The 23,278-nt window shown below is 43.7% G+C and overlaps 1 protein-coding gene and 1 long non-coding RNA gene across 2 annotated transcripts in view; both read right to left on the bottom strand.

The window, feature by feature from the left end:
* The window catches only part of CACNG3 (calcium voltage-gated channel auxiliary subunit gamma 3), a 60,839-nt gene that overhangs the window by 31,715 nt on the left and 5,846 nt on the right, over positions 1–23,278 (bottom strand). The window lies entirely within an intron of this gene.
* On the bottom strand, positions 621–22,259 carry LOC122462111. The gene is made up of 3 exons (XR_006284466.1): positions 22,249–22,259; positions 21,296–21,302; positions 621–766 (listed from the first exon to the last, which is right to left on the bottom strand). It is a non-coding gene; the product is annotated as an uncharacterized LOC122462111 (long non-coding RNA).

Genomic DNA, 23,278 nt, shown 5'->3' on the forward strand with positions numbered 1-23,278 from the left:
GAGCTAGATCGGGGTACCCAAGGGGCCTGTCTGACTCTGTGTTGAGGCTGTTGTGGTGCCTGAGGAGTTTACGCTTGATAACTGGTCGGTGAAAGCGAAGTGCAGACCTCACAGCCAGTCTGGGGCGCATGCCCTGGTTTCCGAACAGCCGGCGCTGCGGTTGGTCCTCACGCAGTTGAGTCACTGCAAGCAGCATCACACATCTCTTACTCACTCTTGTTTGATGAGCGCTGTATGCTCCTGTATGCCAGCCTACGCTTTTTTCAAAAGCCAGTTCCCTTCAGCTGCCTCTTTAGACATTAATGATGTGACTGGCCACTCCACCACATGCTACCTATACCGCTTGGTGTTCGTCATCCAATCAGTCCGCAGACAAACGGTTCTAAACAAGAGGCAGGACGTGATTATTTATTGCATAAAGAACCCCCACACTAAGGGTGTGAAGTCAATCACTCAAAAGTGAGGAAATGCCAGACTTAAGGTTGCCACCTTCATTTGTCCCCCTTGTGCATATGTGTTAAGATCGAGTCATTTACTACATGGTCACCTGCTATCCTTTCCACAGGACCCCTGCATCATTCAGGGCAAAGGGAAGACTGTGCTCCTTGAAGTCTTTAAACCACGGTTTGAGGACTTCAATAGCACAGACATAGGTGAGAGGTTTACTGCAGGAGTGGTGGGTGAAATTCTGTGGCCTGTGTTGTGCAGGAGGTCAGACTAGATGATCATAATGGTCCCTTCTGACCGAAATATCTATGAATCAGGGCTGTTGGAGAGGCTGCTGTCTGTGGGACACTGGTCTTACTGGTTGCAGAAGTTGGAAAGTGCGCACCTATTCCAGTTGCCGGGAGATGCCGGGCCCTTTCCTCCTGTTTCTGTCTTACGCCCTTGCAGCTCATCCCCTTCCCTGCTATGCCTATCATCCCCGCACCCCTGGCTCCTGCCCCTCTCCCACCCTTGTTCCTACTATTTCCCCTCCATCTTCTGCCCCCCCTCTGCTCCTGCTGCTGTCTCCCATCCCATCTCCTGCTCCTAAGCCCCTTCCCCCAGGCTCCTTTCCTTGCTTCACTCACCCTGCATCTCTTCCCCTGCAGAGCCTGTTCCTCAGCCCTCTGCATTCGAGTCAGGCGCTGGAGCATGCTCAGTGCAGACAGAATCTTCAGAGAATTTAGTGGCCAAACTCTAACACGACTCTGCTGAGCATGTGCAAACTGGGATTTTTTTCAGATGTTTATAACTTGGCAAAATTCGGGCATATTTTCAGAGGGATGGCAAAAGGCACCTCCCTGACACCAGGGTGACCCTCTGCCAAATGTCAAGCCTCTTCTCCAAAGCATGGAGGTGCTACAGTGTCTTACTGAAACAGTTCTAACCGGCTAAACAACATATTTTCCCTAATCTTGTTCACAGAACTGTCTGAATAATTTAAACTGAAGCTTTTCAAAAAAATTTGGCCTGATGCCGACAGCTGGCAAGAAAAACTTTAGCCTGGAAGATTTAGGTTTGACAAAATTCAAGCAACTGCAAACATGGTCTTATAAGGGAAAATGTCTGCCAACCTTAACTAGAGGTGTCACTACCTGGGCTGCCTGTAATTACCTGACAGTCCCAACTGCAGCTGGTGAGGGAAAAAAGAGTTAAAAGTGATAGGGACTTCTTTGAAAGTCTTTTACTGATATTTCTGAAATTTCAAAGAAATGTTTCAAGCCTCAAAATTTTTTAATAGGCTTCATCATTGGTTGAAAACCCCAAACATTTTTGTTGAAAAGGGTTTTTTTAATTAAAATTTTGATGAAAATTTTCATTAAAAACTCCAAATTTGGAAACCTTTGACCAGCTCAAGTCCCAGCCAAACTCAGGGTGCTACTACACTAGACACTGTACAGATACAGTAAGAGACAGGCTCTACCTCGAAGGCCTTACAATCTAAAATATACAAGATAAATAAAGGGTGGAAGGAAAGACCATGATCTCTATTTTACAGATGCAAGCTGAGGCAGAGGAGAGACCAAGGGATTAGCCCAAATCATCTAGGGCGTCTCACCGCTGGGCATTGAATTCCAGTGCCTTAACCCCAAACCCATCCAAGGGAGAGATTTTAAGACGGCTACACAAACACTTCCAGTGTGAGCCTTTACACAACTGCATTCACTTCTTTGGGTTTTGTTTGGATGAATGTTCCCAAATCCTTCTTTGAGGTACTGGTCCATCCTTCCTCATCATAGACCAAAGGTCAATTCACAGGCATCAGAAATTAGATGGGAAGGATTTGAAAATGCAACTTTGACCCATTATTCCTAGAATAAAATTTATAAGGGTCAGATCGTCAACTGGTGTAAATTGACATAGCTCTCTTGACACCCTTGGATTTACTCCTGATTGACACCAAGTGACAATCTGTCCCTGTACAGTGACCATGAATGTAGTTGATCCTTATGTCTTTGTAACTTAAAAACTATTTGGGACTTAGCAGGGTTGAAGTCAGAAGGTACCCAGGATTCCAAGGGTCTGATTCTTCCTTCACACACACGATACTCCAATATAATCCCACTGACATCAGTGGAATTACTCCTGATTTACACCAATGAGCATGAGAGCAGGATCAGTCCAAGTGCTGTTCTCTGATTTCTAGCCAGAGAAAAGGCTGTGGACAGCACAAAAGCTTTGGCCATGATTCCCTTCTCTCTCACACACTGGTGTAAATGAGGAGTTAAAAGGAGAGGAGAACAAAACCCTTTGAATATACTTGGCTGAAGTGTTTATGTTGACATGGTAGCCAAATCAATAGCTAATGCTTCACGTTCAAATCTGTATTTGTCTGGCCAAAGAAAGAAATCCTTCCAAAGTGGTACCTTGGAACGGCAGGCTGAGGGCAGATCTGGCTGCTGCATATTTTGGAAAACACTGTGACAAGGTAGCTGAGCACTTAGCAATTGGTGCTAAATCTGCTTAGGAAGGCGCAGTGAGGAGTGAATTTAATGTACAGCTGTAACTGAGAAGGAAATGCAGATTCCAGAGAAGGGAGAAGAAAGTAGGGCCAACATTTTTAGAGGTGGCCATTTGTTCTGGGTGCCCAGAGTGGCAGACCTAAGAATGTCAAGGAGGGTACAAAAACCACAGGACTATGTCTGAAAAGTTTGCACAAGGGGGTTTTAATTCTGCCCTGGGCAGCACTGCCATCTGCAGGGTTTTCTGCATACATTCCTGCATAGAGCATGCATTGTGGACTGGCTGCTCCAAGACCCCTTTCCTGGCTGGCCAGGCTCTCTTTCCCATTCCCTGCAGAGACTGACTTACAAACCAGTGGGCTAAAGGGATGATGTTATGCAACTGCCTCTCTAAAGCACTTCAGAAAGTTGGATGAGTATCATTAGCCCCATTATGCAGGCAGGGAAACTGAGGCGAAGGGCACGTCTACATGTATGGCGTTGCAAAGGCATAGATGCATTGATGCAGCTGCACCACATCTGGTGAAGACGCTCTCCCATCGGCATATAAAACCACCTCCCTGAGCGGCAGATGCTCTCCTGCCAACATAGCGCTGTCCACAGCGGTGCTTATGTCAGTGTAATTTACGTCACCCGCGGGAGGGAAATTCACACCCCTGCGTGACATAGGCTATGTCTACAATACAGCTTATGTGCCTAGTACACAGTCAAACAGCAAGTCAATGGGAGAGCTAGGACGAGAACCCTGGTCTTGACTACCAGCCCAGTGGCCTGGCCCCTGGGCCATGCCTCCTCTTTGGAGTCTGGCTGGTTGTGTCAAAACCTTTTCAGTGGGAAAGTGGTTTAGCTTTCAGCTTCTGAAGGGAACCCTCTCCCCACAAAAGGCTCAGTTACTGGTTCCACCAGGCAGCTTGGCATTTACAAACTGCACAGGTAGAATCCTGCAGCGTTGTGTGCCCCTCACACTAGTGAGCTGATTCACACTGAATGGGGAGAGCTGGTTCTGCTGAAGCATTTGTTACTAGAAAGAGGACCGCAGTGGCCTCCATTTCGTTTCACTGAGCTCAGCGTACATGCAGGGACACTTCTTGCACTGACCGATTTATAGCGGAGCTTGAGGAGCGAGTGGGCTCTCTGGCAGAGTGGCAAGAAGCAGCTTTGTCAGGATTTGACAGAATAACTCAAGAAAATTAGGGCTGTGTTCAAGGGTGGCTTGGTGATTTAAAGCTCATATGGAGAATAACTGTAATACGGGCTTTACAGCCTCTCTGTGTGCTCTCCCCTCTGGGAAGTGAGGGTGTTAACCAGGGTTAACAACCCCTCCTCCCATAGTGTGGGAGCAGGAGTTGTTTTTTAAAATGGAAGCTTGAAATCCGGACAGGACACCAAGATCTGCTGGAAGCCCAAATCCTCAGCATTCAACAGGTTTTTATTATGTAGATGGAAATCGTCCCAATGTCAAAACTTTGCTTTTCCCTCTAATCCCCTCTTCTTTGTCACAAGAACCTATCCCAGCCGACGGCAATGTCACTTTACCACCTACACATGACAACCTTGCCCTCCCCGGAGCAGTGGGCAAACAAATAGAGATGGGCAGGGTGTAATTAAAGAATTATTTCTTCGATGACATCATATTTCCTTCTCTTTTCTGCAATAATCCTGCTGATGCCAGTTCTAGCTCCTGGTTAGTATGTAGGCGGAGTGTCTTATTGTGTTTGGGGGAAAACTGGATTTGATTTGCCTAAGTTTTGAACCTTTGAGAATTGCCGCTGGTATGGATTTTAACACTGTTTGTAGCAGTCGGGGGCCGTGCATCCCTGGCATGGCTAAATTAATAATGAAATAAAATATGTAGCAAACATGAGCAGTGAATGAGACGAGAGCTTCCTCTGACAGGTTGGCTAGACTAGGCAGGGAGCATTAGACTAATTAAATAACAAAAAGGGAAGGTGAGGAGAGGGAATAAGCGAGCCCCTGATTAGCACAAAATCACGGTGTTGGGAACAAAATTAATCAAGACAGCAAAGGACATGAAGTAAAGGAAGTTTTTGGTTGCCTATACACCAATGCTAGGAGCCTGGGTAATAAACAAGAGGAATTGGAATTGCTCATTTAGGAGCATAAATTCAGTCTAGTGAGTATTGCTGAAGATCCACGTGTTGGAATGCTGAAATCAGTGGTTATGACCTGTTTAGGAAGGACCAAGTGGGCAAAAGGGGAGGAGGCGTGGCACCATGTCAAAAATGGCATTGCCTCTTTCTGAGTCACTGTCAACTTGGAAGCAAATGACCTTGGATGCTTATGGCTCAATGTCCTAACAGCTAAAGCACAAGATGGAGTATTAGCTGGCATGGGCTGCAGACGACCAAATCACACTAGGGAACAGGATGACCGGCTCCTTAGGCACTTATCTATAATGTGTAGGAAAGAAAGCTGTGTGCTTCTGGGTGACTTCAATCTGAGTGATGCATGCTGGAGATCTCATGGTGCCAGTACTAAAAAGTCCTTGAAATTTCTCAAAACATAGGTGACAATTTCCTAACATGAAAAATCCACAGTATACATCCGATGAAGTGAGCTGTAGCTCACGAAAGCTTATACTTAAATAAATTGGTTAGTCTCTAAGGTGCCACAAGTACTCCTTTTCTTTTTATGAAAAATCTTGCATCCAATACTGGAAAATTCTATATTAGACCTCTTCTTCACAAGAAAGAGGAATTGATCGCAGAACTAAATTAGTGATAGTTTAGGTACAAGGGATTATGACTTGATTAAACTTGTTATGTGCAGACCAGTAATCTATCTACTTGGTACTTTAAACAGGTCAATTTCACAAAGCTGACTAGACTTTATGAGCCAAATTAGTTTGGAGAAGGAATTTTAACAGGCAAATTTGAAAGATAATTGGGAGCCATTTAAGAACATTTCACTCGCTGCTACAAAAAGCCACAATCACACAACTGAGGAAGAAGGCCACACTGGTTAAAAAACAGCCTGGCTCAAAGGGGAAATGCAAGCAGCCATAAAATAACTATATCTATCTAGCGCTATCTGGAACAAATGGAAGAAAGGGGAAGTTGACAGAAATGAACAGAAGTCCAAAACTAGGAATTGTAAAAAATTGATATGGGAAGCAAAGTGACGCAAGGAGAAATCTGTGTCCAGCAGAGTTCAGGACAATAAGAAGGAGTTTTTAAAAGTATATTAGCAACAAAAGAATTTCTAGCAATGGTATTGGTCCATTACTATGACAGAAATGTCAGAATTGTCAATAATAATGCAAAGAAGGCAGACGTGTTCGACAAATATTCTGTATTTAGGAAATAGCCAGATGTATTCAGATCGAATGGTGATAAAATACTTTTCGCTCTAAAATTAATTAAGGGGCATGTTAAACAGCAGCTACCACAGCCAGACATTTTAAAATCAGCAGCTCTGGATAACTTGCATCAAAGTTGAACTGTCCAGAGAGCTCTTTGGCCAGCTCGTTTAACAGTGATTGTTTATAAGACTTGGAACACTGGGGAAGTTCCAGAGGACTGCGAGAAAGCTCATGTTGTACCAATATTTTAAAAGGTAAATGGGATGACCTGGGTAACTATAGGCATATCAGCCAGACATTAATCCCAGGATCAATAATGGAATGGCTGAAACAGAATTCAAATAATAAAGAATTAAAGGAGGGTAATATAATTTATGACAATCATCCTAGGTTTACGGAAAACAGATCCTGTCAAAGTAACGATTTTTTTTTGCATGACATTTTGATTAAGAAACCTGAACTATACAAATTCAACACGGCACACATTAAATGGATTAAAGACTGGCTAAATATATAATTGTAAATGCAGAATCATTATTGAGCAAATGTTTCTAAGGGGATTGGTTCTTGGCCCTGTGCTATTTACAATGACCTGGAAGAATACAAAATAATCACTCATAAATTTTGCAGAGGACACATAGTATGGGGGAGTGTTAAATAATGAAGAGGACAGGTCACTGGTAGAGAGAGATCTGGATCACTTGGCAATCTGGGTGCAAGCAAACAAGATGAGTTTTAATCTGGTCGAATGTAAAGTCATACATTTGGGAACACAGAATGCATGCCATACTTCCAGAATGGGGGACTCTATCCTGGGAATCAGTGACTCTGAAAAAGATTAGTAATTGTGGTGGACGAACATGAGGTCCCAGTGTGATGTTGTGGCCCATAGAGCGAACGTGATCCTCAGATGCATAAATAATCTTGAGTAGGAACAGAGAGGTCATATTACCTCTGGATTTGGCTCTGGTGTGGCCACTACTGAAATACCGTGTCCAGTTTTGCTGTCAACAATTTCAAGAGGAATGTTGACAAATTGGAGAGAGTTCAGAGAATAGCAACAAGAATGATGACAGGATTGGAAGAAACATCCTTTATAGCGATAGACTCAAGGAGCTCAATCTATTTAGCTTAACAAAAAGAAGGTTGGGGCCAACTTGATCAAAGCCTATAAGTCCTACAAGGGGAACAGAATATTAATACTAGAGGGCTCTTCAACTCAGCAGACAAAGATATAACAAGATCCAGTGGCTGGAAGCTGAAGCCTGAGAAATTCAGACTAGAAATGAGGCGTACCTTTTTAAAAGGGAGTAATTAACCACTGGAACAATTTACCAAGGGCTGTGGTGGTTTCTCCATCACCAGGAATTTTAAAATCAAGATGAGATGTTTTTTCTAAAAAAATCTGCTCTAGTTTAAACAAATTAATTCAAGGCAGCCCTATGGCCTGTGTTCTACAGATTAGATGATCACAATGACCCCTTCTGGCCCTATAATCTACTAATCTCTTTTAGTGTAAATTGAAAAGAGTGACAAAAATAGAATCTGTGTCTGAGGCTGTAAAAATAGTGTATTATTTGGTATTATTTGCATCTAGCCCTTGATCATGGCATGTACAGGCAAATCATATCCACACAAAGACATGGGCAGGATTAGGGTTGCACATAAAAGTAAACTCTCACTTTTTGATTTTTTTCTCCAAGTGCATTGCCTGGAATCTTAATGATCTCTCAACTTTCTCAAAGATGAAATGTGTGTATATGGATAACAAAGACGCAGAGAGATTGAACCTAGCTTGAATGACCAGCATCAGCTGCCTAGTGGAGGCTACTTTTTAGAATCAGACAGAAGATTTCAGGGATGTACATTACGAAATAGCTTGACAACCCTGGTTACAAATGGACCTTCCTGACCTGCACTACTGATAGTTTATCCTGGTCATTAAAGAACAGCAAATTCCAGAGCTGAGCCTCTTTGCTTTAGGTATTGATTCTATTCTTAAACAGCAGTCGGGGCTCCAGCCCATGCATAAGGGATCATTGCTTTTCTCAGGTGGTTGCAGTCCCTCAGCCCACAGGCATATGACACAGTAGCAGCCCTGGACACTCCATAATCCCCTAGGAATGTGTGGTGTGGATCGGAAGTGTGATGCCATTCACCACTCTGCTCCATCAGATACAGGGTGTGGAGGACTGTCATTAACTTAATTGCTGAGTGCAATAAAGTGAATCCCTCTATGCCTTCTTTTTATGGTCTGATCTCATTCGAGTGCTACACATGCTGAATTACATTAGGAGGGCAGCAAAAGTAAATCGTTTTTCAAAGAAGCAGTACAATGTGGACTATCAAGGATAAATATATGTAAATTGCCATGGAAATCACACTGTTGGAGCAGGACTAAAGAGTTGCCAAAAGGCATTTAGAATTCCAAAGCTTATTGCACAAGGCATTAAAAAAGGTCAGTGTTTCTTGAAATAAGGATCTTTACAAATAAACACATTTGCTCAAGACTTGGTGAGTCATGCGGGAAAGGAGCTCAGAGCACTTTCAGTGTAATGGTTTTGACAGGCCATGATCAGGGTGAGCTTCTCATGTTTACAGTTCATCAATAGTTTTTCCAGCTGTACAGTCAATCTTTAAATCGGGTTTAGTCAGGGAGGAGACTTGGCAGCTTGTTTCCCCTGAAAAAATGCTATTCGATTTCTTTTCTTTTCTTTTCTGCTGTGCATTTGATAAGTATTTGAACTTCAGATCGTAGACGGTCACTCAAACACCTGCCTTTTTCTTTCTTTTTTTTACTTGTGTCTCATCTCTTTAACAGCGTCAATATTTGACTTTTACAGTTTGTGCACTTAAAGAAAGTGTATCTATCAAAGCCTATTTATTGCAAGGGATTCGGTGTGTACTGTGCTGGGCCTGTGTTGATACACTGGTTGGAAATGATTGTGAACTGTAGCTTCAGGTTCAAAATTCATACTTAATTTACAAGCCAGAAAGATTTAAGGTTTCTTTCTTCAGGCTGGGCTTCTAATTTGGGGGATGAAATGTACGTCATTGTCCAGGGCCCTTATCTATCTTAGGTACTCTGAACTCCCCACATCTCATGTATGTATCCTCACAGCCCCCCTGGGAGGCAGAGCAGTGCTGTTATCCCCAGTTTATATATGGGGAACTGAGGCCCAGAGAGACTAATGCCAAGATTTCCAAAAGTGACTAGTTGTTTGGGGTTTGAGGTAGACAGTTCTGAGTACCCTCTAAAGATCAGCCCCTTTAAAAGGCGTCTCCAGTTGGGCAACCAAAATCACTAGCCACTTCTGAAAAACTTGGCCTAAATGACTTGCCCAAGGTCACACAGGAAGTCTGTGGCACAGCAGAGAATTGAATCCATGTCTCCTAAATCCCATGCTAACACCTTGACTAATGGATCATCCTTATAACTGCAGCAAGAGGGGCAAAGCAGAGCCCACTATATTACTTGAAACACCCAGTACATTCCACCCCCTTGAAAGGACCCTGGTTTTGTGGTCTGTATATTGACATTTATTTCACCAGTGTATCCTTTGGTTTGGCATTTTTGAGGGCACTCCCTCCCCATGCCCCAAAATATGTTCACTGACTCAAGAATGTCTACAGAATTTGTAAAATGGCCTTAAGTCGGAGAGGTGTTCTACTGAATCAATCCACAAATGGCATTTGAAAAAAAAAATCACATTTCATATTAGCAAACTGTAGAAAAATAAATATTAGTACGGCAAGTCTGAATGAACTTCCATAGAAGGAAACATACAGGTCATCCCTGACCCGCTGACCATCACTGGCAACCCCAAGCTAATTTTAGACTAGAAAATAGGTTTAAGAACAATCCCTGATGGGAAAAATCCTATATAATTTAAAAGAAAACTAGAACCTCTCTGTAGGGTTTCTTTGGGGACCATTTTATAGGATTAAATGGAGAATTATAGCTGTTCTAAAGGATGCTTTCAAAAACCCCCAAACCTACAGAAAGATCCTCATTATCTGTTAAATTCTTTAGGTTTTTAGAGTAACTTCTGTAGAATATTATTGGTTTCACCCTATGACATGCTATAGGATTTTTCCATAAGTAAACTTTCCCCCGCAGCTGGGCTCTGTGCTTTGTGCCCCAGGGAGGGTGGGGGCAGCAGGAATGTTAGCTGTGGGGATACCGTATGTTCTGAACAGTACATTGGAGCTCTATGGCTCTGTGAGGCAGTCGTGCATTATCACAACTGACGTTAGAGCCGTACTGAGTATGGTACTAACCTTCTGTTACCCACAGATCTGGAGGATGAGAGTCCATCTCATTTAACCTTCGATCTCAGCTGCCTGCGCTCTGGCCCAGACTCAAGGATTTAACCAGCCTGAAACGGACTTGGTGTGAATCAGTGGTGTTTTCAATGCCAAACCACCCCCCTACCCAGCTAGTGTCCTTCTGAGGGCTCAGTGTCCCCTTGGGCCAGTTCTCAGGATTCTCTTGGCTATAAATTAGCCTGGCTCCCTCCAAGGTTTTTCAAATCTCACTCAAAGCAGAAAGCATTTCGCTAGAATAACTCTGTGGCTTTGAAACAATTCAAACTCCCACTCGGTTTTTCTTTTTGGAAGGTAATTACTGAATATAGATATGAAGGAGGGGGGCGGAGGGACAGAGTGAGAAAGCGAGATACTTGGATGGATGGAAGGATGGATGGATAAATTCAGATTATGCACCAATTCTCTCTTATTAAATTCTTATCCTAGAGTAACTATATTTGAGTCCCAATCTTGCTTCTGTTGAACCCAGTGGAAATTTTGCCATCAACTTCAATGGCAGCAGGTCTGGGCCTTGAATAGTTACTATCTGAGGGTTCAGTTCTTCTTCTTCTTCTCTTGAGACTTGCTGGGTGGAAGGGGCATATAACCAGAGCCTGATGGCACAAAGGCTTTCAAAGGCATAATACCTCCCCTGGCACTAGGGAAGCCCTGGGAGAGCTATCTATTGCTACACCTGTTTGACAGGTGTAGCCAGTGCTGACCCAAGAACAGCCGTGCCCAGGGCTATGTCCCCATGCAGATATGCTCCCTCAGGTGAGCCCCCACCCACAGTGCTCCCCATATAGTTGCCCCAGCATGGGTATTGCCCCCCGCAGCACACAGCTGTGTTAGAGTGACCCTAATTTGCTCCTCAATGCTTAGTAGCAGAATGTCTTTCCCAGGTAACAGTTATTAAAAGTGACACCACTTCTAACAAGTCTGTCACGGTTATAATTCAGTATCCAGACATGCTGGTTATAATTCAGGATCCTGCCTCACTTTTATATAACACCAAAAACGACATTAAAAGAACATTGTTACAGTTGCAAAATCAAGCACTCAAAAGTTAGGAAACAATTTGTTAGTCTCTAAGGTGCCACAAGTACTCCTGTTCTTTTTGCGAATACAGACTAACACGGCTGCTACTCTGAAACCAGATTTAAGGTTGCCTGAGCAACCTTAATCCCGCTTCCTCATGGGTGTGCATTACGATACAGTCTCTAATTACGTAATCATACATTTTGTTTCCCCAGAATTTTTTGAAAATCTCTCCCTATCTCCCTGTGGTGAAACCTGCCCTAAGTAACAGCCTAAGAAGAGTTTCAGAGTAGCAGCCGTGTTAGTCTGTATCCGCAAAAAGAAAAGGAGGACTTGTGGCACCTTAGAGCCTAACAAATTTATTTGAGCATAAGCTTTCATGGGCTACAGCTCACTTCATCGGATGCATGCAGTGGAAAATACAGTAGGAAGATTTTATATACACAGAGAACATGAAACAATGGGTGTTACCATTCGCACTGTAACAAGAGTGATCAGGTAAGGTGAGCTATTACCAGCAGGAGAGAATAAAAACCTTTTGTAGTGATAATCAAGATGGGCCATTTCCAGCAGTTGACAAGAACATGTGAGGTACGGTAGGGGGGGAAAATAAACCTGGGGAAATAGTTTTACTTTGTGTAATGACCCATCCACTCCCAGTCTCTATTCAAGCCTAATTTAATGGTGTCCAGTTTGCAAATGAATTCCAATTCAGCAGTCTAAGAAGAGACCTGCTAAAAGTTGTTGCCAAGTTGAATCTGGGCTTTAATGAAAGGTTTGATCAACTGTATGCAAAACCTTAGGAACACTTTAGTTCTTGCATAAGATGGGGAACTGCTTTAGACACAACATGGTGACTGGCACCTTTGCAATACTTGAGATACACAGATAGACTCGTGCTTAGTCACTACAGAGGTGCCCAGACACCAGGGTGATGGACATTACACAGCTACTAGTAGGTTTCAGAGAAGCAGCTGGGTTAGTCTGTATTCGCAAAAAGAAAAGGAGGACTTATGGCACCTTAGAAACTAACAAATTTATTTGAGCATAAGCTTTTGTGAGCTACAGCTCACTTCATCGGAGGCATGCAATGGATTCACCTTGCCCATGTGCCTTCTGACTGGGGAGTGTTTTACACCCACCTGGCACAGGAGTACATGGGGCAGGGCAATAGAGAATCAGCCCATAGCACTGAAGGGTTCACATGGCATTGATTTAGTGTGTAAATCACCCACCTGCCATCCTATGTACCCATAGAGAGCCAAAGGAGAGAAAGCTGGATAGCCCACCAAGAGCATGAAAAGGGGGAAGGCCCTGGGGAACTCCATTTTGCCCCAAGTCATAATAAGGGCAAAACAGGTCCATCAACCTCGGAGTTTCACATGAATCCTAGTTAACTGACTGGGGGACTGGTCAACACTGGCAATTGCCAGTCATGTCCCGGCAAGAGATGCTTGTAAAGAAACAGAGACAAATGGCTGATCAATGCAGTAACATCCACCAGTAGCCATAACAGACCGAATAAATACCATAGCGACCTTTCTAAGACAGGAATGGGGACAGCCAGAGTGTGGTGATGCCTTTATCCCAGGCATAGATGATGAATTATTCATGGAGGATTAGAAGCAGCACAGTCAGGGCAATAGTTTTTAAGAGGTCAAAAGTGACAAATATGTAAATAACAGCAGCTACTTATTAGTAACCACTCTGGATATTCAGGGTTTTTTTTTTTCCCATTGCAATTCAAGTCACAAATACCTGGTAAAAATACAATCACATGCCAATCACCAATTCACCAGAGAAACGTAAAATAGGAGTGTTTCAGAGCCACAGACACATAACCCTCAAATACGACCTATTGTTATCCTGTTGCCAACAGAAAAAGATGATGACATTACCCCTGTTGTGTGGCTTTCCCAGGGACTTTGAATTTATTTTTCCCCCCGTTTTGCTCTTCTCCTCTGCTCGCAGGTCTGGAACAACATAACATTTTCTGCTCTCATCCTAGTCTTTTGCACTAAATAAGAACAACTTGGCAACGTTCCCCCTCCCCCCCCGAGAAAACGGGGACATTAGGTTAAGTAATATGGCTGCTGTACATGGAGTAGCACATCCAAGAAGAGGAGATATCTCCTCTAATTTGATGACCTTTTGGTGTATTTCATCAGTTGAGCACCTATAGATAACTATCGAGAGGTGATCTTTATGCTGAAGGTACCTAATTACGTGCTCAGAACTCAACATGCACCCAATCTGCTGAGCTCTTTTTAAAAAAACTGGCCTAGCAGACTAAAGCCATTGCTATATGATGCGGATTCTCTATGCTGGGCTTCTTCTGCCTGACATACCATGCTGAGTATCTTTTATCCCTAGTTTCCTCCAACTTGTTCCACTTCTCTCTTACGATGGTTCTTTTTCTTCGAGAATAAAACAAGTGTAAAATATTCTTGTCCAGTAAGATGGATCTGGCCTTACATTGTACTTACCTGTATGGGGTTTTCTTATTTCGTTGTAATTGCTATGGGTGTTTTGTTTTCCTCCGTACAATAAAAACATTTACTTAATAAAATTGAGTAGCAATGGCTGATGTAAGGATGGTTAGAGATGACCATCCCTTGCAGACCCAAACAGTAGCATTCTTAATTTTGGATTTGATGCCTAAATACCAAGGTGGAGGGGAGATCAGAAATAGATAGAACCTGAGAATATTGTCATAAAAATGTTACCTTTGCAGGAATCATAATCTATTTGCCTGTCCTTTACTATTAGGATTACAAAAAATGCCTAGATTTTCAAGCCTGTCAAATGCAGTTACTCAGCCTGGGTGAGGTGGGTGAATTTTGCAAGGCAGAGATAGAGACAAACAAGATAAAGGAATCATGCTACCTGTTGCAAAATGGAACAATATGCCGTACGCATGAACTCATTGGATCATTCCATCTTTGGAAGTGCTAACCATGGAATAGCTACAGGCTAGGTGCCTCCGAGGATGGGAATTGGTTGGGGTGCAGACATGAAGTAGCCAACACACCACAAACTGGAAAAGTTCAAATAGAAGAACTGACAGTTGCAGTTCACCTGTCTGAAGCTTTAAAATTCTGGTACTGTTCCTTGTCCCTGGGACTGAAATTAAAATAGAACAATGGCAAATTAGTCTCACTTATCAGGCTGTCTGCAGTGAAACATGGTGAGAAAGTGAAATCCACTCACAGGGCAGCGATTGAAACAAGAGCAGAAAGTGGTTTAACTTCACTCTGCCCTTGCTAGAGATGGAATGACTCGGTCAGTCTCAGAGGCAGCGCTGTAAGTTACTCACAGGGCAAGACACATAACCCGGAACAGCAGCTGCAGGTATTTATTCTGACTGTGCTTAGCATCTGCGAGTCTCACAGCAAATTATAAACAAATACATAAAAAATATCAAGCTGACCTTACAGATGACTTGATTAAAATAGGGCTCATGATCTGCTCTCACAAAAGGCACATACTTTAACAAACTACCCTTGAGGTATGGTAAGTAAAAACGTGAGCTCTATAAAGTGCATCGGAGTTGGCCTCTGGTGGAGAACTTGGAAACGTCAGCTCCCCAAGCAGAGATGCTCAAGTGAGAGGTGCCTTGCCTGTGATCCCGCAGAGGACAACCCCAGCAATCAACAACATGAGTGACTGGGCAGGATGCAGAACAGAATGGAGCACAGGGGGAAAATGATTTCCAAAAGTAACCAGATCCGAGAGCATTCAAGGCTTCACAGGGGACAACCAAGAGCTCAAACTGCACCAGAAGAGGAGGAGACACTGAAGGGAAATGAACGTGGCAGAGGAGTATATAAGCCAATAAACGAGGCTCCAGCACCATTCATATTGTGCTGTTATTTGACAAGACAGGTGTAGATCTAACACCCCACAACATGAACATTGTTTTTCTTGCCTTTTGTGGTTTGGAGGAGTTCTAGATCCCTGGGGTTCATATTGCACGCCATAGCATGGTATCCAGGCACAGATGCAGAGCTGATTCTGGGCTCTCTAAGGAGGGCTAAAAACAAATAATTGTTGGCAAGAGTGGTTTCCATGGACAGAGAGGCCCCTGTTTTTATAACTGCATGTATGTGCATAATGTCTGTGCACAAGGACTGTACTCTGATTTACCGTCTCAGCAACCACACACACAAATTTGCCTTTTTTGCACCATTATGGAAATCTCTGTCTTAGTGTCAATATGGATTTCTGTTTCTGCTCTGGGGGATAAGGTCTGATTTTTCTGGGCCTCATTTTGCAGAAATCAATCCTTTCCTTTTTTTTGTCATCACAGAATACATGGTAATTTGAGTACAAAAATGGATTTTGTTCTGAAATCTTTTTGATGTGTGTTGGGTGGGCCAAGGTTAATTTCACTTCAGACAATTATTCCTTTATATTCATTTCATACATTTGTCAAGCAAGGTCACCATCCAGTCAATTGTAGCCAATATTCAATATTTTCCGCTCAGAAATCCCATTTGACCCAAAATAGATGTGCATGTCAAGTGATGTTTATGTTTGCTTTGGGTAATGGCAACAAGAGGTTAACACTTTCAAACAGGCTACTTTGTATTTTCCTAGGATATAAATATTCATCAGGACATGGAATGTGCTTTAAAATAAAGCACAGCCCTACTTGCAGATTATATTTCTAAAATATTAAATTTAAAATGTTTGAGCTGATCTACCTAAGCATGTAGCTTCGAAGATAAGACTGTAAAGACTCATATGTGAATCATCAGGGCTAGTCCCACCAATCAATGAAGTTAACACTTTTTTGTTATATAATCAATTTTAAATGATATAATGAGGAATGCAATAGTGTATAATATAATGAGGAATGCAAACTCTGAAATGTCTTCTATTTATTGAATTCTTGTGGAGCTCTGTCAATATACATGAGCAAAGAAAGTAGACACCAGTAATCAAACAGACACTGTCACTCTTTATCACAGCAGGTGTCTGCTTAATCAAAGGAATCTCTCTAGATGCCTGCTGATACCTTACTTTCTCCCTGAAGTCTGGGTTCACGTTGAGCCATGGTTCATTATAGTCTGAGCTTTAGGATTTCACAAAAGGAATGGCAAAATAGATGGATTCAATTTGTACATTTAACCCCAGAGAAGAGAAAAGAAAAGATACAAATAACTTTAGGAAGAAATGTGAAGCCATAAACCACAGTGAGTTCTCTGAAGATCGCTTTTGAAAAAAACATCTTCAACTATTTCCTAAATATCAATGACTAAACTAAATTGTAGTGAGATAAAACTTCAAGAAATAAATCCAAGAAATCATTTCAAAAGATTGTAAAAGGCTATATTACAATTCTAGCCTTTCTCCAAGGACACAGAGGGAGTCAGTTCCTGGAGAGCTGGGGACAGGATTCAGAACTCCTGGCTGCTGGACCTGTGCTTTAACCACTAGATAACACTCCTTCTCCTTGTACACTTGTACTATGTACTACGTACTGGATATATTAGATGGCTCTGAAAGTGCCTTTCAGATAGATTGGGTAATTGTATATCTGAAGACCGAGGGAGATGAGGAGAAGAGGCTGAGTTTTCATTCCATTTCCCTCTTCACTTTCCCATGCGCCAAGGCTGGGGTTGTCAAAGCAGCCTACGGGAGTTGGATTTGGGTGCTTTACCTCCTTAGGCATCTACATGCTATTTGTGCTGATAAGAGTTAATAACAACAAAGGCCACAGCAGGGCCATTCTATGAATCAGCTAGGGAGAGAACGTAAGAACGGCCAGACTGGGTCAGACCAAAGGTCCATCCAGCTCAGCATCCTGTCCTCCGACAGTGGCCAGTGCCAGGTGCCCCAGAGTGAATGAACAGAACAGGGAATCATCCAGTGATCCCTCCCGTCACCCATTCCCAGCTTCTGGCAAACAGAGGCTAGGGACACCATCCCTGCCCATCCTGGCTAATAGCCATTGATGGACCTATCCTCCATGAACTTAGCTAGTTCTTTTTTGAACCCTGTTATAGTCTTGGCCTTCACAACATCCTCTGGCAAGGAGTTCCACAGGTTGACTGTGCGTTGTGTGAAAAAATACTTCCTTGTGTTTGTTTTAAATCTGCTGCCTAGTAATTTCATTTGGTGACCCCGAGTTCTTGTGTTATAAGAAGGAATAAATAACACTTCCTTATTTACTTTCTCCACACGTGTCATGATTTTATAGACCTCTATCATCTCCTCCCTTAGTTGTCTCTTTGCCAAGCTGAAAAGTCCCAGTCTTATCAATCTCTCCTCAAATGGAGGCAGTTCCATACCCCTAATCATTTTTGTTGACCTTTTCTGAACCTTTTCCAATATATCTTTTTTTTAGATGGGGCAACCACATCTGCATGCAGTATTCAAGGTGTTGGAGTACCATGGATTTATATAGAGGCAACATGATACTTTCTGACTTATTATAATGAGAGGGTCATTTACAAGGTGAACCATGCACTTTGACACCCTTCTCTATAGAAGAGCCCTCCTGTGGTTGCTGCAGAGTGGTGCTAACTGTTTATACATTTAAAAAAAACCCTTGTATTAACTTGATAAATGAGGTTAATGTCAATTTATTGGAGTGTACATTATGTGCATTTAAAATCCATGGGAAAATCCATGTGAGTAGTAATTAGTATGATATAGGAGACACTTAGCAAAGTTTAACATCCTGGCCATTTCATCGAAGCTCCTGTCAAGATACCCAGAGCAATCACAGCACATTGTGGACACATTGGGACACAAATGCCATTTTTGAGTTATAGTACTTTAAAAATAAAAAAAAAATTTAAAAAAAAAAGGGCCTAGCTTTCAAAAGTGGTGATTTTGGGTGTCCAACACGGGACTCTTGGAAGGGGCCTGATTTTTGGAAGGTGCTGAGAGCTCCTGACCTTTAAAAACCAGGCCCCTTTAAAGTATCTCAAATTGGGCTTCCAAAAAGCACTAGTCACTTTTGAAAATGTACATCTAGGTATTTTTGAAGTAAAATCACAATATGTTCTGCACTGCTCAGTCTCTGTTTTAAATGCATTAAGTAGGTGTTGCATAGCAAGCCTAGGACCAGAGCTGGTTTGCATGAGCAAAAATAGGAATTTAAAACAACCAGCCTCACAACATTACAACTGTGAAAATGCCCCAACACTGGCAATGCAAAACTAACAGCCTCTATTATCCACTCCTACCTGAGTAAAAGGAGGCTTCTATCATACATTATTAGAATCATAGGGTTAGAAGGGACCACCAGGGTCATCTGGTCTCGCCCCCTGCCAAGATGCAGGATTTGTTGGATCTAAACCCTCCCAGACAGATGCTGTCCAGCCTCCTTTGGAAAACCTCCAGTGAAGGAGCTTCCACGACCTCCCCAGGCGTCTGCTCCACTGGTCGACTGTTCTTACAGTTAGGGAGTTTTTCCTGAGATTTAATCTTACTTGGCTGTGCTGTAGTTTGAACCCTTTGCCTCTTGTCCTGGCAAGAGAGAACAACTTTTCTCCATCCTTTTTATGGCAGCCTTTCAAGTATCAGAAGACTGCTATCATATCCCCTCTTAATCTCCTCTTTTCAAATTAAACATACCCAGTTCCTTCCGCCTTTGCTCATACGGCTGCATTCCATCCCTTTGTCGCTCGCCCCTGGATCCTTTCCAGTTTCTCTACATCCTTTCTATACATTGGTGACCCAAACTGGACACAGTACTCCAGCTGAGGCCTGACCAGTGCCAAGTAGAGCAGTAGTCTCACCACCCAGGATTCACATGCTATGTCTCTGTTAATGCAACCTAAAAATTTATTTGCTTTTTTTGCAACAGCATCGCATTGCTGACTCATGTTGAGGCTGTGATCCACCACAGCTCCCAGATCCTTCTCAGCAGCGCTGTTGCCAAGCCAGTTATCCCCCATTCTGTATTTGTGCGTTTGGGTTTTCCTCCCTAAGTGCAGCACCTTACATTTGTCTTTGTTGAATTTCATTTTGTTGTCCATAGCCCAGTTCTCCAATGTATCAAGATCCCTCTGAATTTTAGTTCTAGCACCCAAAGTGTTGGCAACCCCCTCCGCCCCCGCCCCCAGCTTTGTGTCATCTGCCAACTTGATCAGTCTGCTTTCTATACCTACATCCAGGTCATTAATAAATATGTTCAACAACACTGGCCCCAGAACAGATCCCCCTGGAACCCCACTTGAAACCTGCCTCCAATCTGACAGCATTCCATTAATAGCTACTCTTTGTTTGCAGTTGTTTAACCAATATGTCTCCACCTATTTTATTAATTAATAATACAGAAGCTTGGAGATGCCTTTAACAAGATCAGGGCTCTATTAAACTAGGCCCTGCACATATACACAGCAAGAGACAGTCCCTGTCCTGAGGAGCTTGCAATCTAAACAGAGGAGAAAGGGAAACAGGCACAGAGAGATAAAGCAACTTTCCCAAGGTCACAGGTAGAGCAGGAATAGAAGCCAGGTCTCCTGACTCCAAGCCCAGTGCTCTGTGCACTAGATAATGCTGCCTTCCTGTATGCACACAACATATATAGAAATGTGGGGGTAAAATTCAAGCCGGTTACTTGTGCCTTGGTAAGTATCCGTTGTTTTATGCCCAGGGCAGGAGAGAAGGGCTGAGGTTCATCCAGGAGGTGACTCTGTTTCAATCAGTGGAGTTCCAATAGTAGCAAGTTTAGTTCAAGGTGGTTGATGGACTTCTGAGTTAAATCATCCTCAGGTGGGAGCTGGGGCATCACCTACTCAAGACAGCTTTAGAACAAAAACTCCCCTTTGTAATTTGCAAGTGTTTGATCCACATGCTGAAGTGATTGGCTCCCCTGTGCCAATACAAAATGCTCTGGGTCCACAGAGAGTGCGGGGTGATCCCACCTACGTCTGAGCTCAGTGGGTTACTCTCTGCCAATTGTCTGTATATTCCCTAGACTAACGACAACATTTTGCACGTCTAGACCACATTCCAACCACGGATTCAAAAGCATTTGACAAATATGGATTAACACACATAGCCCTGCTGAGAGGTAGGTGTCATTATCCCATTTTACAGATGGTAAAACTCAGACACAGAAGTGCAACGATTTGCACCAGGTTATACAACTGCAGAGTCAGGGGTCGTAACTCCTATTGCCATGTTCTCACCATTCAACCACACTCATCTGAATCTCTGTATTCTAACCACCGGGAAGTTAGCATATTATCCCCTGTGGGACAAAGTCTATTCACAGCAGTAAAGCCTGGAGGATCCCTTTCTCCTGTAATAATCCTCAAGGTCTTCTCCCTTTAAAACCAATGCTACATCCCACAGCCATCGGCCTCAACTCGGGATTTTTCAGCCTTCGTTAGCCATCCCTAATTGCGTACAGCCGTAACGGAAGCAGCGACCGTACATGGAAAAATTCCACATAAGCCTCATTCACATGCAGACTTCCACCGCTATTAAAGAGTCACAGCTCTGGAGACGCCAGACGACACACCGCTCCTATGCGGTTATACAATGCCCAACTCTGAGCTGGTTCACAGCACACATTTCACTTTCACCCATCACAGTGACTGCTCTGTTACTCCTCCCGCGCCACTCGCAGGCAATGTGGAAGCTGTCGCTTTGTACAGCCCTGAATACAGGTACTCGAGCCATATAAACACATCGTCATTCTAACAGAGACAACTGCAGGCCTTCTATCCAAACCAAAGAAAACAACCCCCTCCCCAAGACAGTTTCTCAAAGATTAGTTCTCGGGAGCTGGTTAAAGCAATCTGTGCCTCAGGGTAAATACTGGCTACATGGATGTTCAAAGCAAGCTGGGTATTTGAGCACAGGCGTGTTTGAAAGGTCAGGGGTCTGGCAGGCAGTTTGTGACCTGGCTCCCTTCAGAAGCATGGTCTGTGGCTCTTGCTCTTTGACCTCATTCCAAAATCAGAACCTCCGGGAATTCCACTTTCCCGCTTCCACTGAGACTTTTACTTGTGTATTGGAGGCCATGGGCTAGAGTCTTTAGTCCAGCCGTGCTGTACCTGGTGCAGGACCACAGGGGCTGGGACTGGGACAAAGGTGGCTCTAAACCACCTGTCGCGGGGGGACTCTCACATCTTGTGAGTGCCTCCTATGGGCTGGCTGTGGTACTGCAAGTTTTCTTTTTTGATCTTGATGCCCCATCAGCTGCCGACCTGGCCAGGCAGGTCTTCAGTGGCTCAGCCCTCTGGCCAAGTCACACAGAGTCAATATGCATAAATGAACATCTTCAGGGGTAACAAAGGTCCAACTAGGACTATCACTGTACCCTTGTTAGCGTCTTCAGCCCTGTCTCTGGGCTCAGTCCCTCCTGGGCTAACTTTAAAGTCCTTCCATGTCCTGTTATAGAGCAGCGCCCCCAGGGGTTTCTGCCTGGAGACCCTTTGCCTTCACTGGTTCTCACTGCCCCAGATCTCCAACCAGGTCATCTCTCAAGTTTAGTCCCCTTCTAAGGGGTAACTAAGAGTTCACCAGACAGTCTGTCTGCCCTTACCAGGGTCATGAGCCCCATCCCTGAGCCCTTTAAATTCCAGCCTTTTGCTTGGGCTTCTAAACGAGCTTCGGCCACTTCCCCAGTGGCTGGTGGGGGGACCCAGGTCCACCCACTACTCTGGGTCCCAAACCAGGGACCCTATGAACAGCAGTCATGTACTACTCCCTTTAACTCCTTCAGTTAGCTGCTGCTGTTCTCCCTGGGCTTCTTCCCACTGGGTCTCTTCCCTGCCACCTCAGCCTGTAGGGTTATAGTTCTCAGGTGCACGTTCTACTTGCAGAAAGCAAAATGCAGCCAGAACTCAATTTCTGGTTCTCTCTGAGGCTCCTGTGGCCATAGCATCCATCCTAGCCCTCTGGCCCCAGCCAGGAACTGACCTGCTCAGGCCCTGCCGCTCTTTTTATCCAAGCCTGCTGTGCTCTGATTGGCTACTTCCCTGCAGCCTTTCTAGGCAGGCCTGAAGGATCCAGCTTCGCTGTTGCTTTCCTGGGGTGGGGTGTGGTAGGAACCAGAAGCCTCCAGCAGGGGGCCTCAAAGGACCTGATACACCTTGTCATACCACCTTTATACTCCCCCCAAACCTAGGGCTTGATGGGGACTGGTTGATCCCCATTGTATGTAAGTGCACTAGGAATACAGTCACATGACTGGAACGTTAAAGTGACTGGATACACCCTAGTCAGGAACAATAGAGTGGGCTGCGGTGACACTACATCAAAGATAACTCGAACACTGGCAAAGGTATTGACAACCCAGAAGAACAGGAACTGGAATACTTATGGATCAGTGTTCCAACTGATAAATCATAGGACAGGGTGCCGGTGGGGTTCTATTACAGACACCAAACCAGGTGAAGGAAGAGCATAAGCAGCTCTTTAAACATCTATCTATAACGTATGGAAAGAACAATTGTGTTATCATGAAAAAAGAAAAGGAGTACTTGTGGCACCTTAGAGACTAACCAGTTTATTTGAGCATGAGCTTTCGTGAGCTACAGCTCACTTCATCGGATGCATAGCATATCGTGGAAACTGCAGAAGACCATGGGGGTTTTCAATCTGGGGGACACGTGCTACAGGTCTCATGCTGCCTTGTAGCTTCTAAACATTCTAAATAACTGTCTAACACAAAAAGCCTCGCAACCAA

The sequence above is a fragment of the Chelonia mydas genome, chromosome 10 (assembly GCF_015237465.2).
Source record: "Chelonia mydas isolate rCheMyd1 chromosome 10, rCheMyd1.pri.v2, whole genome shotgun sequence".
NCBI lineage: Eukaryota > Metazoa > Chordata > Testudines > Cheloniidae > Chelonia > Chelonia mydas.